Source organism: Nanorana parkeri, unplaced genomic scaffold (assembly GCF_000935625.1).
Source record: "Nanorana parkeri isolate BGI_ZX_2015 unplaced genomic scaffold, ASM93562v1 scaffold576, whole genome shotgun sequence".
Taxonomy (NCBI): Eukaryota; Metazoa; Chordata; class Amphibia; order Anura; family Dicroglossidae; genus Nanorana; species Nanorana parkeri.
The window spans coordinates 737,295-750,152 of NW_017306844.1; the positions used below are offsets into that span (position 1 = coordinate 737,295).

The following is a 12,858-nucleotide window of genomic DNA, read 5'->3' on the forward strand; positions in this document are numbered from 1 at the left end:
ATTCTCTGCTTGTCTCTCAGTCAGCGTGGACTCTACCTGATTGTAGGTAAAACTAAGATCCAAAGTTGGTGCGTTCTCTGCCCCTACCGGAATGGACCCTATCTGCAAGGCGAGCTATCTCGCTCGCATGAGAGATTCTCCCTTTTTCTTCTTTCTCCAATTTGTCCCAGGATAATGGATGGGAGGGAAGGACTGGCAAACCTTGGCATCCCAGAAGCTTCCGCTTCCACTCATTCGGCCCCCTGCTTCTTTTGGCTCTTCATTTTTCTGATTTTTCCACTGTAGACGTCCAATAGCAAGCAGCTTGGGTCGCTATCTGCCGATGCATCTCAGAGCCCGGATAGCTCAGTCGGTAGAGCATCAGACTTTTAATCTGAGGGTCCAGGGTTCAAGTCCCTGTTCGGGCGCTGAGCTTTCGGCAAATGAGCTTTCGGAGGTCCTTGATTCTCAGGCCAGGTTGTCTTTATTCACTTCTTTATAACTGCTCGCTGGCTGATAGTTGAGCTGTCTTCATGACGGGTAGGAGACTCTCAAATTCCACCTATCTGACCCAGAAAAATAAGTGGCTGAAGCTGACTGGTGCACCCAGGGCTACGCAGAGCTTGGCTAACTGTTTGTCTATGGCAGCTTTCCTCACCTCCAGAAGCTTCCGCTTCCAGTCACTTGGCCTCCTGCTTCTTTTGGCTCTCAATTGTTCTGATTTTTTCTGCTGTAGACGTCCAATAGCAAGCAGCTTGGATCGGCATCCACTAAAGTATCTCAGAGCCTGGATAGCTCAGTCGGTAGAGCATCAGACTTTTAATCTGAGGGTCCAGGGTTCAAGTCCCTGTTCGGGCGCTGGGCTTTCTGCAACTGGGATGTCCTTGATTGGCAGGCCTGGTTGTCTTTATGCACTTCTTTGGGACTGATCGCTGGCTGCGAGTTGAGCTGTCTTCGTGACGGGTAGGAGACTCTCAAATTCCAACTATCTGGGCTTCTGTAATCTGACCCAGAAAAATACGTGACAGGTGCACCCAGGGCTACGCAGGACTGAGGAATGTGTTTGTAATAGCAGGTGAAGGGTGGCTTCCTAGATGCTGACTGAAACCTTGTCGTTTTAAGGCAAGGTGTCACTGCCCCAGGGACGCCCAAAAAAGATCTTTGGAGTAGTGAAGCAACCTTGGTAGAATGCTGTGGGTTAGGGATGTGGCACTGATTCTCTGCTTGTCTCTCAGTCAGCGTGGACTCTACCTGATCGCTAGGTAAAACTAAGATCCAAAGTTGGTGCGTTCTCTGCCCCTACCGGAATGGACCCTATCTGCAAGGCGAGCTATCTCGCTCGCAGGAGAGATTCTCCCTTTTTCTTCTTTCTCCAATTTGTCCCAGGATAATGGATGGGAGGGAAGGACTGGCAAACCTTGGCATCCCAGAAGCTTCCGCTTCCACTCATTCGGCCCCCTGCTTCTTTTGGCTCTTCATTTTTCTGATTTTTCCACTGTAGACGTCCAATAGCAAGCAGCTTGGATCGCTATCCGCCGAAGCATCTCAGAGCCCGGATAGCTCAGTCGGTAGAGCATCAGACTTTTAATCTGAGGGTCCAGGGTTCAAGTCCCTGTTCGGGCGCTGGGCTTTTGGCAACTGGGAGGTCCTTGATCGGCAGGCCTGGTTGTCTTCATGCACTTCTTTGGGACTGATCGCTGGCTTCAAGTTGAGCTGTCTTCGTGACGGGTAGGAGACTCTCAAATTCCACCTATCTGGGCTTCTGTAATCTGACACAGAAAAATACGTGACAGGTGCACCCAGGGCTACGCAGGCAGAGTTGGCCAACTGTCTCTTAACAGCAGCTTGGCAGCTTTCCTCGGCTCCAGTTTTGGAGCGCTGCCTAGTAAGCCTTTCAGCAAAGCACCCCAATTGTTCCACCTCACTCCTTTTTATGCAGTGCAACAGAACATGCACATTCAGGGTTCCTTGAGGGCTGCTTTGGGAGAAACCAATCCGACATCTAGGTGCCGCTTCCTTTAGATTCTCCTTAGCCTTTTCAAATGCTAATACTAATCAGGAGGTAAAACAATACGCGCTTAGAAGTGTCCTGGGTTTCATTAGCATGTCCGGTCCCAGAATGCTCAGCGGCCCACCAAATGACACTTAGGGGTCTCTCCCCAATGTCATTTCCTTCTCCAAGGAAGGGCAGATATTGGTTTGGCGTTGGATGGGTTAGCTTTGCGCAGTGGCAGTATCATAGCCAATGAGGTCCATCCGAGGCGTGATTATTGCTAATTGAAAACTTTTCCCAATACCCCGCCGTGATGACTTGAAATATAGTCAGCACTGGCAATTTTTGAGAGTCTCTGAGGAGACTGAGCAATGTGTTTGTAATAGCAGGTGAAGGGTGGCTTCCTAGATGCTGACTGAAACCTTGTCGTTTTAAGGCAAGGTGTCACTGGCCCGGGGACGCCCAAAAAAGAGCTTTGGAGTAGTCAAGCAACCTTGGTAGAATGCTGTGGGTTAGGGACGTGGCACTGATTCTCTGCTTGTCTCTCAGTCAGCGTGGACTCTACCTGATCGCTAGGTAAAACTAAGATCCAAAGTTGGTGCGTTCTCTGCCCCTACCGGAATGGACCCTATCTGCAAGGCGAGCTATCTCGCTCGCAGGAGAGATTCTCCCTTTTTCTTCTTTCTCCAATTTGTCCCAGGATAATGGATGGGAGGGAAGGACTGGCAAACCTTGGCATCCCAGAAGCTTCCGCTTCCACTCATTCGGCCCCCTGCTTCTTTTGGCTCTTCATTTTTCTGATTTTTCCACTGTAGACGTCCAATAGCAAGCAGCTTGGATCGCTATCCGCCGAAGCATCTCAGAGCCCGGATAGCTCAGTCGGTAGAGCATCAGACTTTTAATCTGAGGGTCCAGGGTTCAAGTCCCTGTTCGGGCGCTGGGCTTTTGGCAACTGGGAGGTCCTTGATCGGCAGGCCTGGTTGTCTTCATGCACTTCTTTGGGACTGATCGCTGGCTTCAAGTTGAGCTGTCTTCGTGACGGGTAGGAGACTCTCAAATTCCACCTATCTGGGCTTCTGTAATCTGACACAGAAAAATACGTGACAGGTGCACCCAGGGCTACGCAGGCAGAGTTGGCCAACTGTCTCTTAACAGCAGCTTGGCAGCTTTCCTCGGCTCCAGTTTTGGAGTGCTGCCTAGTAAGCCTTTCAGCAAAGCACCCCAATTGTTCCACCTCACTCCTTTTTATGCAGTGCAACAGAACATGCACATTCAGGGTTCCTTGAGGGCTGCTTTGGGAGAAACCAATCCGACATCTAGGTGCCGCTTCCTTTAGATTCTCCTTAGCCTTTTCAAATGCTAATACTAATCAGGAGGTAAAACAATACGCGCTTAGAAGTGTCCTGGGTTTCATTAGCATGTCCGGTCCCAGAATGCTCAGCGGCCCACCAAATGACACTTAGGTGTCTCTCCCCAATGTCATTTCCTTCTCCAAGGAAGGGCAGATATTGGTTTGGCGTTGGATGGGTTAGCTTTGCGCAGTGGCAGTATCATAGCCAATGAGGTCCATCCGAGGCGTGATTATTGCTAATTGAAAACTTTTCCCAATACCCCGCCGTGATGACTTGAAATATAGTCAGCACTGGCAATTTTTGAGAGTCTCTGAGGAGACTGAGCAATGTGTTTGTAATAGCAGGTGAAGGGTGGCTTCCTAGATGCTGACTGAAACCTTGTCGTTTTAAGGCAAGGTGTCACTGGCCCGGGGACGCCCAAAAAAGAGCTTTGGAGTAGTCAAGCAACCTTGGTAGAATGCTGTGGGTTAGGGACGTGGCACTGATTCTCTGCTTGTCTCTCAGTCAGCGTGGACTCTACCTGATCGCTAGGTAAAACTAAGATCCAAAGTTGGTGCGTTCTCTGCCCCTACCGGAATGGACCCTATCTGCAAGGCGAGCTATCTCGCTCGCAGGAGAGATTCTCCCTTTTTCTTCTTTCTCCAATTTGTCCCAGGATAATGGATGGGAGGGAAGGACTGGCAAACCTTGGCATCCCAGAAGCTTCCGCTTCCACTCATTCGGCCCCCTGCTTCTTTTGGCTCTTCATTTTTCTGATTTTTCCACTGTAGACGTCCAGTAGCAAGCAGCTTGGATCGCTATCCGCCAAAGCATGTCAGACCCCCGATAGCTCAGTCGGTAGAGCATCAGACTTTTAATCTGAGGGTCCAGGGTTCAAGTCCCATTTTGGGCGCTGAGCTTTCGGCAAATGGGAGGTCCTTGATTCTCAGGCCAGGTTGTCTTTATTTACTTCTTTATAACTGCTCGCTCGCTGATAGTTGAGCTGTCTTCATGACGGGTAGGAGACTCTCAAATTCCACCTATCTGACCCAGAAAAATAAGTGGCTGAAGCTGACTGGTGCACCCAGGGCTACGCAGAGCTTGGCTAACTGTTTCCCAACAATTTTTGTCTATGGCAGCTTTCCTCGCCTCCAGAAGCTTCCGCTTCCAGTCACTTGGCCTCCTGCTTCTTTTGGCTCTCAATTGTTCTGATTTTTCCGCTGTAGACGTCCAATAGCTGGATCGGCATCCACCAAAGTATCTCAGAGCCTGGATAGCTCAGTCGGTAGAGCATCAGACTTTTAATCTGAGGGTCCAGGTTTCAAGTCCCTGTTCGGGCGCTGGGCTTTCTGCAACTGGGAGGTCCTTGACCGGCAGGCCTGGTTGTCTTTATGCACTTCTTTGGGACTGATCGCTGGCTGCGAGTTGAGCTGTCTTTGTGACGGGTAGGAGACTCTCAAATTCCACCTATCTGGGCTTCTGTAATCTGACCCAGAAAAATACGTGACAGCTTTCCTTTGCTCCAGTTTTGGAGCGCTGCCTAGTAAGTCTTTCAGCAAAGCACCCCAATTGTTCCACCTCACTCCTTTTTATGCAGTGCAACAGAACATGCACATTCAGGGTTCCTTGAGGGCTGCTTTGGGAGAAACCAATCCGACATCTAGGTGCCGCTTCCTTTAGATTCTCCTTAGCCTTTTCAAATGCTAATACTAACATTACAAGATTCTCACAGACATGACTCCCGGAGACAGATGCATCATGGATTTGTAGTTTCACCACAGCTGGAGGGCCGGAGTTTGGCTACCCCTGCTTTAGAGCATCAGACTTTTAATCTGAGGGTCCAGGGTTCAAGTCCCTGTTTGGGCGATGTGCTTTCGGCAAATGGGAGGTCCTTGATTGGCAGGCCTGGTTTTCTTCATTCACTTTTTTAGAACTGCTCGCTGGCTGATAGTTGAGCTGTCTTCATGACGGGTAGGAGACTCTCAAATTCCACCTATCTGACCCAGAAAAATAAGTGGCTGAAGCTGACTGGTGCACCCAGGGCTACGCAGAGCTTGGCTAACTGTTTCCCAACAACGTTTGTCTATGGCAGCTTTCCTCGCCTCCAGAAGCTTCCGCTTCCAGTCACTTGGCCTCCTGCTTCTTTTGGCTCTCAATTGTTCTGATTTTTCCGCTGTAGACGTTCAATAGCAAGCAGCTTGGATCGCTATCCGCCAAAGCACCTCAGAGCCCGGATAGCTCAGTCGGTAGCGCATCAGACTTTTAATCTGAGGGTCCAGGGTTCAAGTCCTCAGGCCTGGTTGTCTTTATTCACTTCTTTATAACTGCTCGCTGGCTGATAGTTGAGCTGTCTTCATGACGGGTAGGAGACTCTCAAATTCCACCTATCTGACCCAGAAAAATAAGTGGCTGAAGCTGACTGTTGCACCCAGGGCTACGCAGAGCTTGGCTAACTGTTTCCCAACAATTTTTGTCTATGGCAGCTTTCCTCGCCTCCAGAAGCTTCCGCTTCCACTCACTCGGCCCCCTGCTTCTTTTGGCTCCATCATACTCGTCCTCTCCATCCCTGCACTCCATTCCACCATCATACCCATCCTCTCCTTCCCTGCACTCCATTCCACCATCATACCCTGGTGTATTCCTCTAAAGCTGCTGGTATTCTGCATTGCCCAATAACACCAGCTATAGAGGAATATCGTCCTCTCCATCCCTGCACTCCATTCCACCATCATACCCATCCTCTCCTTCCCTGCACTCCATTCCACCATCATACCCGTCCTCTGCACCCCATTCCACCATCATATCCGTTCTCTCCAATAACACCAGCTATAGAGGAATTCATCAGATCCCAGCAATAATACATTACATACAGTGCAATGCAGAATACAAGCAGCTACAGAGGACTACAAATCCAAGCAATAGTGCATTATAGTATAATGTACTATTGCTGCGATTTGGTGTATTCCTCTAAAGCTGCTGGTATTCTGCATTGCGCCGCTGTATAATGTTTATATTAAACACCACACTTTTTTTTTACTTCCACCGCTCCAAGCTTGCTCCTGTGATGGACTACAATCTCAATACAAACTAGTAGTCCCATCACTGGAGCCTTTTTGTTTTTATCCGATTAATCGAACTCAATAATCGGCTAACTAATCGATTATGAAAATAATCGTTAGCTGCAGCCCTACATGGCTCCAATACACACACTTCACTCGCAACAGTAAAGCTGGCCATACACCTGTCAATTTCTTTTGTTAAACCCGCAGGCTGAAAGGAAGAAATTGACGCGATTTCTCCATCAGCACAAACGGCACCTGTCAGAATACCTCGACCAGAGCAGGCAGCTCATTGGCTGCTGGCTCTGATCGTACGAAGATTTTTCAGCCGCCTCCTTCATGCAGGCTGAAAGGGAACCGACAGCCTCATACACTGGCCGAATTTCAGCCGGTACATAAAAAAAACGGCCAGAATTCAGCCATTGTAGGGGCACCTTTAGTTGAACCTCTCTATAACCATGCATTTTTTTTAAATGGAGGCCCAACACCACATCTTTTCATCTCAGTTCTTCGCTTTCCCTTTTTCTTCTGTTTAACTGCTTCTACTCTTCTCTTGCTACTCACTCTTTTTTATTACTAGCTATATCCTCAAGAACCCCAACTTGTGCTCCACCTATATGTGATTGTTGATCGTCAATTTATACCTGTATTTCTCTTATTATGTAATGCTGTTATTCAGCTGAAAACCAATAAATATAATTAAACAGGAAATTAGCACAGAGCTCTAACGACCCTTTTGGGGTGATGATTCCCAGAATTTGTTACTTTAGGTGTCTTTATGAAAAGGTATCTTATTGAATTGTTAGTGTTTGTTTGATTTGTTCCTACCTCTCAGTTGGATTTTGCATGTCATTTATGAGAAAAAAAATTCTTGACTCCTTCAATAAACAAGAACGAAAATTGGATATTTGTACTTTTTTTGGAGTCCATTGACAGAAAACAGGAAAATTGTATTTCATACTTACCGCAATTTTCCTTTCCTGACCGCTCCATGGCAGCACATAAATGGCAGAGCTCCGCCTCCCTACCACTCTGATAGGCTCTTAATTCTCTTAAAAATGACACCCCCAGCAGCATCCAGCGTTACGTTACTAGTACTCCGGCTGCGCGGGAACCCTGTGCTGCCATGGAGCGGTCAGGAAAGGAAAATTGCGGTAAGTATGAAATACAATTTTCCTGTTTTCCCTGACCGCTCCATGTCAGCACACAAATGGGAAATAACTGGACCAACACACAGGCGGGTAATGCCAAAAGAAAGAACACTGCAGAATGACCCAAAGAAAGAACACTGCGCCCAAACCCGACTGTCGTTAATGCAGTGGGCTTGACGCAGCAATGCTTCATGAACGTATGCACCAAGTGGCCGCTTTACATATCGTTTCAGGTGACACCAGATAAGAAGCCGCCCACGAGGCGGAAATGCCACGTGTAGAGTGAGCTGTGACTGACTGAGGAGTTGCCAACCCCTTGGATTTGTAGGCCAAGGAGATCACCTTCACCATCCAGAGGTGATCATCCAGATTGACGCCTTGGAGCCCTTGTTTGTCCTGTCGGAGTCACGAACAAGTGATATGTGGTGCGGATACTTGCTGTAGCTGAAAAATATAGGCTTAGGGTCCCACCTACATCAAGTCTGCTTGCTTGTCCTTTCACCTGTGAGTTGAGGGTAGGGAGCACTATCTCCGGCAGAAGATGGAATTTTGAAGCCACCTTTGGCACAAAACCCAAAATGGGTACCAATACTACCCTGTAGTATAAGTGATGAAGGGCTCCTTGTAGCTGAGAGGCGCAAGCTCCGAGACCCTCCTGGCTGAGGAGACGGCCACCACAAAAACTGTTTTGAAGGTTAGAAGCTCCAATGAGACACCCGTCTCAAAGATATCTGATGCAAGAAAATCCAAGACCAGTGGGAGATCCCACTTGGGGAAGAGTAGTTTCCTGGGAGTTCTCAACCGAATGACTGCCTTAAAAAAACGTAACAATCAAGGGCTCCATTGCCCATTGCGTCCCAGTGAAGGCAGATAGAGCTGAAATATGTCCCTTGAGGGTACTGGAACTCAACTGCATGTCGAGACCCCTTTGAAGAAAATCAAGGACATGCGTGACCCAAGGGGCTTCCGGGGAGAAATCATGTTGGGATGCAAACTCAAGAAACTTCGTCCACACTCTATTATAAGATTTGTTGGTGCTTGCCTTTCTGGCCTTAAGCAGCGTGGACACGACAGTGGCTGAACATCCCTGGTCCTCTAACCTCTGCCTCTCAACATCCAGGCGGTCAGACAAAGGCATTCGGGTGCCGGATGGAAGAATGGACCCTGCGTCAGCAGGTCTCTGGACAACGGCAGGGTAGACAAGACTGCCCACTGTCAGCTCCCTGAGAAGCGAGTACCAGGGGCTACACGGCCAGTTCGGAATAACTGCCAGAATCAGGACCCTCTCTCTCTCTGGAGTCTTCTCAGGAAGGCCAGAATGAGAGGCACTGGGGGAAAGGCGTAAGCCGTCCGAAACTTTATCCGCGGTCAGTGCGTCCGTAGCTGCCGCCCTATGGGCATGGTAGTCGGGAGAAAAATGTTGCCACCTTCGCATTCTCCCGTGACACAAACAGGTCTGCCTGTGGCAAAAAAGCCCATTCCATCAGGGTCTGGAAGACTTGGGGAGACAGGGACCATTCGTTGTTGTCCAAATCCCATCTGGATAGGAAGTCCGCCTGGACATTTTTTTCCCTGGCACGTATACCGCTGAAAGCAGATTCAGATGTTCTTGGGCCCATGTCATGATTGGAGCGATTTCTCGTGTGAGCGTGAGACTGTGCATGCCACCTTGGTGCTTGACGTATGCTACTGCCGTAGTGTTGTCCATGTGTAGGAGAACTGAGCGACCCTCGATCAAGGGTCTGAATGCTCAAAGAGCCTGAAAGGCCGCCCTCAGTTCCAAAACATTCGATACTATGCTCGCAGCCGGGAAGCTCCACTTCCCCTGCAATGTCTGAGCTAGGCAGACTGCACCCCAGCCTGAGTTGCTGGCATCCGTCGTGATCACGACCCACTGTGTCGAAAGAAGAGAATGGCTGCAAAGGAGGTTGCCATCTTGAAGCCACCACAACAGACTCCGTTTCATGGAAGGGCTCACTAAGATCCTCTGATCAAGAAGCTCCGTGCACCATCGTCTTAGGAAGCCGTTCTGAAACCCCCCTCCGTAAGGCTCACTTCACCATGGGGGTAGTCGCGATCATAGTGCCGACCACCTGTAAGCATTGTCTTGCCGACAGGGTCGTAGCACCAAGGGCCTTGGAAATTCTCTGCCGAATGATCGGCACCTTCTCCGGAGGTAGAGCAATGGAGGCCTTCACCGTATCCACCCTTGCCTCTAGGTGCACAAGATCTTGCATGGGCGAAAGATGGCTTTTTTCTTTGTTGATCAGCCATCCAAAAGGCGTTGAGGGTGGCGAGAACCAGTTCCCGGTGGATCAGCAACTTCTCCCAATCCTGGCTGGGTACTAGGATGTCCTCCAGATAGTGGAGGATTCTCACCCCTTGCTCTCGCAGATAAGCCACCAGGGCCAGTAGTATATTCGTGAAAACCCTTGGCGATGTTGTGAGGCCTTAGGGCAAACAAACAAATTGTAGGTGCAGTTGGCCCACAGAGAACCAAAGGAAGCACTGGAACTGCGGGTGTACCGGCACATGTAAGTATACGTCTTTCAAGTCTTCGGAAAGAAGCCAGTCAAGATTGTAGGGAGAGACTCCATCTTGAAGCGTTCCCTCAAAATGTGCTTGTTGAGCCACCTGAGGTTGATAACGGGTCTCCATTCTCCGTTTTTCTTCTGGACTAGGAATAAAGGAGAATAAAGCCCCGAAAATCGTTCCTGGGCAGGCACTTCTATCGCTGGTCCTTGTTGTAACAGGGTTTGAACGTAGGCTTCTAATATGGTCCTTTGATGTATCCCAGCGGGAACCCTGGTGGTCACAATCCTTGTACCTGGTACCCTGTGGAATCTCCACGTATGTACGTCGGAGACGGTGGACACCACCCACTGGTCCTTTACGTTGTCTGCCCAAACCTGCCTGAACCTGGCTCCCACAAGGCAGATTGGAGCGGGCAAAACTTCAAAAGGACTTCGGGCCATCTGGCGTCGAGGTCGCAGGGGTCCTCTTGGCTCTTGCTGCTGAGGCTTTCCATGGCCTGCGATACTCCTTCCGGGGTTTGCAGGACCTTGTGTCCCTATTAAATCGTGGTGCTCGGCCCTGGAAACGTGCATTCTTCTGGCGAAGGAGCCACCGATCCTGTGGAATAAAGCTGGACTTTCCTCCTGTGGCTTTAGAGATGGCTGTTTTCAACTTGCTCCCAAAGAGGGATTGACCCTCGAAGGGGATTTTGCACCATCCCTGCTTGGAGGTCAGATCTGCGACCCATGGTTGAAGCCAAAGGGCTCGTATACCAGTCACTGCAGATAACATGATTCTTGCCATAGAGCGGACAAAATCAACCACCGCTTCTGCAATAAAGGCTGAGGAAAGTCTGATATGCCTGAGAGACTCCATGATCTCGGTTTTACCGAGATCACTGGATACCACTGTCTCAGTCTCTGTTACCCAAACCTCAAGGGCCTTTAAGGTCACTGCTAAGGCCATGGCTGTTTTACAGCCATCCCCTGCCGTGAGATACACTTTCTTCAAATCAAGGACATCACGGAAGGTTACCGCATTATCAAGGGGCAGCGTTACATGCCTCGCCAGCCTCATTAAGGCGGCATCAACTACTGGAGATTCATCCAGGTATTTGACTTCATCCTTCTTGAAGGGGTATAATTTTGCAAAACGATTACACAGCCCTGACTTGCGTTCCACGTTCTCCCATTCCTCTGAGATGAGATCCTTGATCTCCTTGAAGAACAGAAAACTACATGGTTCTTTTTTTATGTTTGAAAAACTTACGCTTGTGGTCTGGTTCCACAGCATCATCTTCCCATAGAAGAGCGTGCTGCACGGACTTGATAAATGAAGGCACCAATGCAAAGTCAAAGCCATCCGGCTCTTCTTCCTCGGATCGATATTCCGAGTCGGATAGTATGATCCTTTGCGGAGCCTCTCTATGGGAACTTTGCTCCGCATCCTGTCTCCCGTGAGCAGAGGTGGATGCTTCCTGTAGATCCCCTGCCCGATTGACAGCAGCAAACTCCTGCAGGGACTCCTGGAACACCTGCTTCATTAAGGAGATTACCTGTAGGCTATTGTTGTCCTTATTCCTGTTGGCATCAGCAAAACAGGACCCACATTTATTTGTGTATCCAAATCAGTATAGTTTTGAGAGAAGAATGAAGCAGGCAGCCTATGTGTTAAATGATCTTTATTCTCAAATGAATTTATAGCCCATTGTGAAATTCTTTCAAAAGTCTCCTCCCCTGACTTTATGGCAGCATAAGGCAGGGATGGCCAAACTGCGGCCCTCCAGCTGTGGTGGAACTATGAATCCCATGAGGCTTTGTAAGATTCTCACAGTCACGACTCCCGGAGAGAGATGCTGGAGGGCTAGAGTTTGGCCATCCCTGGCATAAGGCATCAGTGCCACCCATTTCACCAGTTGGCCAATAAAATTCACCAACAGAATTTCTCAGCATCATATCACCAACTACATATCCAAATAAAATGGTTCTGGGTGGAGGTTTTCTTGGAGAGGCGGGCATTCTCAGAGCTAATAATGTTTGCTTACATCACTACATTCTAAAAAATCCAGGTTGAATCGCCCAAGGGACCAAGTGCATGTAGCATTTGGTCCCATTTTGATCCATGGACCATTATTTGTTAAAAGACCATTTTTTTTGTATTGTCTGTGCTGGCGCCACACCTGGCAGTAGCCCAATTTGAGGGTGTATGGATGTGGGAGGTACAGCTTGCACAGTAGCCACCACCACCTCTTTCCTGCACTGGGGCAAAATCATTTGTATGAATTTTCACAGGTGAGTCCAGGCAACAGAAGACATCAAGGAGAAGTCTTTAAAACCTTATTGCCACAGTCTTCCTGGGCAGGGCTGCGTGATCAGCCAGATTCTTGTAAATATTCGGCATCCTCTGTTGCCTGAATGCACCTCAGGGAACTTTAGCAGTCTATGTTAACAAGCAGTGGCTGATCACCTGCAAGTGCAGGTTCTGGCAGTATAATTTGTATAACTTCCTCCTTAGCGTTTTAATTTGCCTGAAGGTGCCTTGGGGAAGTTATACAAACTATTCTTACAAGTTCCCTTTCAGGTCAGCTTGGGGGACGTGAAGTGTAGTGCAACCTAAAATTGTCTGGAAGTTCCCCATCAGGTCCACCCACAATGGAGGGGAGCAGGACCTGCTGGGGATGGAATTTGGTGCAGCCTAGAATGATCAGGAAGTTCCTCATTAGGTCAACTCATAGTAAAAGGGGCAGAGCCTGTTGGAGACAGGAGAGTTCTGCCTCTGGTATTTTGCTTACATGTCAGGATAGTTTGTATAACTTACTTACTCCATTGAAG

The 12,858-nt window shown here is 48.9% G+C and overlaps 6 non-coding genes across 6 annotated transcripts; all 6 read left to right on the top strand.

Moving 5' to 3' along the window:
- Positions 1–334: 334 nt before the first annotated feature.
- Positions 335–407, top strand: TRNAK-UUU. The gene has a single exon. It is a non-coding gene; the product is annotated as a tRNA-Lys (tRNA).
- A 357-nt stretch (positions 408–764) lies between these two features.
- Positions 765–837, top strand: TRNAK-UUU. The gene has a single exon. It is a non-coding gene; the product is annotated as a tRNA-Lys (tRNA).
- A 692-nt stretch (positions 838–1,529) lies between these two features.
- On the top strand, positions 1,530–1,602 carry TRNAK-UUU. The gene has a single exon. It is a non-coding gene; the product is annotated as a tRNA-Lys (tRNA).
- A 1,234-nt stretch (positions 1,603–2,836) lies between these two features.
- On the top strand, positions 2,837–2,909 carry TRNAK-UUU. The gene has a single exon. It is a non-coding gene; the product is annotated as a tRNA-Lys (tRNA).
- A 1,234-nt stretch (positions 2,910–4,143) lies between these two features.
- TRNAK-UUU lies at positions 4,144–4,216 on the top strand. The gene has a single exon. It is a non-coding gene; the product is annotated as a tRNA-Lys (tRNA).
- Positions 4,217–4,570: 354 nt separating this feature from the next.
- On the top strand, positions 4,571–4,643 carry TRNAK-UUU. The gene has a single exon. It is a non-coding gene; the product is annotated as a tRNA-Lys (tRNA).
- The last annotated feature ends 8,215 nt before the right edge of the window (positions 4,644–12,858 follow it).